Here is a 3487-nt window from a genome sequence, read left to right as displayed (position 1 = left end):
TTTTTACTATAGGGGGAACTGCAGTCAGTTGGATTTCTAGGCTGCAAAAGGTTGTTGCACTTTCAACCACTGAAGCTGAGTATGTTGCTGCTACGGAAGCCAGCCAAGAGATGATTTGGTTGCAATATTTTCTAAAGGAATTGGGTCACACACAAGAGGATAGCCCATTATATACTGATAGCTAGAGTGCCATTCATCTTGCGAAGAACTCTGCTTTTCATTCAAGGACAAAGCACATTCAGCTCAGGTACCACTTCATCCAGACTGTTTTAGAGGAGGGTCAGTTACGGATTGAGAAGATTCACACAAGTGAGAATCTTGCTGATATGTTCACAAAGGCAGTTCCACAGGAGAAGCTGATTTCTTCATCAGTTTTTGTTGGTCTTCTTGATTGATAATTGTGGAATTTATACCAGTCAAGTCCTAATGTTTTATCCAACGGATGTTGCATGTACAGTGGTGTCGTGTAGTATCAGTCTCCAAGTGGGAGATTGTTCGGTGTGGAGCCTGATCAGTCTCCAAGTGGGAGATTGTTGAAATGTGGCGACTAATCAGCAAAGTATTGTACACAGCACATATCCTTACCGGGGTCCGGGGCCGGGCTGGGCCCCGGGCAGGGGTTTGGGGGCGGTAGCCCCCGAGAAAAGCGAGGGTTCGGGGGCGGCAGCCCCCGAGAAATTTTTTTTTGCCGTTTTTTGATGAAAACCGACATTGTAATAAAACCCTAAAAAAGGCCGACTTTGTTTGTTGCCCTAAAAAAATGCACGTTATAAGCGGCTGGGATGCTTAAGGCATTGTAAGGTTAATGTACTGTTTTTGCTGGATAATAAGAAAGATTGGACGGCTGTGTATGGTGGACGTAATCCATTATGGGTGAACCACGTTAAATCTCTGTGTTATCTGTGTCCTATTTCATTTTCTTTATCTTTTGTATTTAAATCTGCATATAATTGTTAGTTCATATTTGCTTCGGATCTGCTTGAAACCCTAACAAAGGGATCTTCAAATAAATATTTAAAGAGTGGAAGGAAGACTGATTAGGAAAAGGTCAAGATTATTGGGGATACATTGGTTGAGTCAGGTTCTATGAATCCCATTGATTCCCACTTCTCCCAACCCAATAAATGATTATTTTATTCTGGAATGTGAGGGGTTTGAACAACATCCCTAGACAAAAGGTTGTTCAGGATTTGATTTCTTCTCATTTTCCTGATATTGTATTTATTCAGAAGACAAAGCTCACACTTGAGGCCATGGAGATCAAAGCCTCTAGTATTTGGTATAGAGGTACCTGTCAAGGCTTAGGGGCCCAAGATAATTCAAGAGGTTTGGCTCTCTTTTGGGATCCTAGAAGGATTGCCCCTCGATGATGGATGTCAAGTTGGTCCTCTCTCTCCATGGTTGCCACTTGTTTGGAGTCGGGGGAAACTTGCCTCTTCACCAATGTGTATGCTCCTACAAATTTTCTGGGTAAGTCATCTTTGGACTCATGTCATATTTGTTCACTCTTTGGTTTCATTCCTTCCTTGGGTTGTCGTAGGAGACTTCAATGAAGTTTGTAGTTTGGATGAGAAAAGAGGTGGTACTACTAGGCTAGATCCAACTACCACTCTCCTTGAAGAGAACATAGAGCTTTTAAATGTGATTGATGTGAAGCCTACTAATGGTATATATACTTGAAATAATAGGAGAAGTGGTGAGGACGCAATATCTGAGAGATTGGATAGATTTCTAGTCTCTTGCTTTTGGCTGAGTAACTGATGGAATATTGCATCTGAGATTTTGGATTGGAGAGGGTCTGACCACTGGCCAATTAAAATTTATATGTTGCCTCCTAAATTATCAAGGGGTCCCTCCTTCAAATTTCAGATTATGTGGTTGTGTGATTCTTCTCTCAAATATTTGATGAATGGTTGGTGGGGTGAAGGATTTCCCTCTCATGGCGCAACTATGTATACTTTTTTCAAAAGATTGCAATATGTGAAGTATAAACTCAAAAGATGGAATAGTCAGATTTTTAGTAACCTGCAATTCAACAAAAAAGGTTTCTTAGGCTTGACTCGATTCTATTACCCGAAATATCTGGGATCAGGGGATGACCTTGGACCTTAGTCGGGAGGAATCCATGGTAGTCCAAGATTTAGAGGAATGGGAGCTACGGGAGGAGATCTTCTGAAAACAAAAGTCCAGGATTGACTGGCTACAAGAAGGAGATAAGAATATTGCCTTTTTCCATAACTCTGTTAGAGCTAGAAGAAATGGTAACCTCATTACTTCTTTGGTATCTTTAGAAGGAGATCATATTTCATCAATCAATGATATCTCTCGAGAAATTATCCAGTATTTCTCTTCTATGTTTATGGAAGACTCCCCCTTGCTGATGAGGAAGAGGCCCTAGTCCTTATTTCCATTCTAGCTTTGGTGTCCAATGAAATGAATATGGCACTCATGAGTCCCATTGGGCTGCAAGAGGTGGAAGACGTGGTGTTTGGGATGTAAAAAGGTAAAGCTCCAAGTCCCGATGGCTTCCCAATTGAATTTTTTCAAGAATTATGGGATATTATTAAGCTTGACCTTCTTGAAATTGTTTAGGAGTCACATATAAACAAGTAGATGTTGAGGGCTATGAATGCTACTTTTATAACCTTGATTCCAAAAAAAGAGAATACAAATAGATTAGAGCAGTTTAGACTGATTACACTCTGCAATGTGGTTTATAAGATAGTCACTAAACTGATAGTCGAGAGACTTAAGAGGTGCCTTAAAAATCTGATTTCTAATGAGCAAGGGGATTTTGTCATGGGTAGACAAATCCTTCATGAAATTGTGGTGGCAACTGAAACCATTAATTCTATGGTGACTTCAAAGGAAAAAGCATTGTTTATTAAAATGGACATGGTGAAAGCTTATGACGGAGTCAAATGGGATTTCTTACAAATAATTCTTTTGGCCTTTGGATTTTGTGGAGAATGGGTGGATTGGGTCATGAGTTTTGTCTCTTCTACTCCATTCTCAATTCTGGTTAATGGAGTTACTTCTGATCTATTGCAGGCTTCCAGGGGGCTTCGGCAGGGAGATCCCCTCTCTCCCTATTTATTTATTATCATGGTTGAGGGCCTCAGGAGATTAATCAAGGATAAGGTTAGGGAGGGCTTGATTTAAGGATGAAGCTAGGGCAATTGCTTGTCCCCTTCTTCCCACCTTCAGTTTGTGGATGATACTACTTTCATGGGTAAAGCTAGAATCAATGAGACTATTAACTTCAGGAAAACATTAGACTCTTATCTAGTGGCCTCGGGGTAGAAGATTAATGAGACTAAATCTTCAATCTTCTTTTTAATACTCCTCTTGCTATTTTGAATAGGATTTCTTAGATTCTCAGATTTCAGTTGGAGCTCTCCCTTTGGTTTATCTTGGGATTCCCCTTGGTGTGGGGCCTCGATTAAGAGAGTTTTGGCAGGAAATTCTTGATAAATTTTGGAACAAG

This window comes from Cryptomeria japonica, chromosome 10 (genome assembly GCF_030272615.1).
Source record: "Cryptomeria japonica chromosome 10, Sugi_1.0, whole genome shotgun sequence".
NCBI lineage: Eukaryota > Viridiplantae > Streptophyta > Pinopsida > Cupressales > Cupressaceae > Cryptomeria > Cryptomeria japonica.
The sequence above is the reverse complement of the archived record's forward strand: the minus strand, read 5'-3'. Positions refer to the sequence as shown.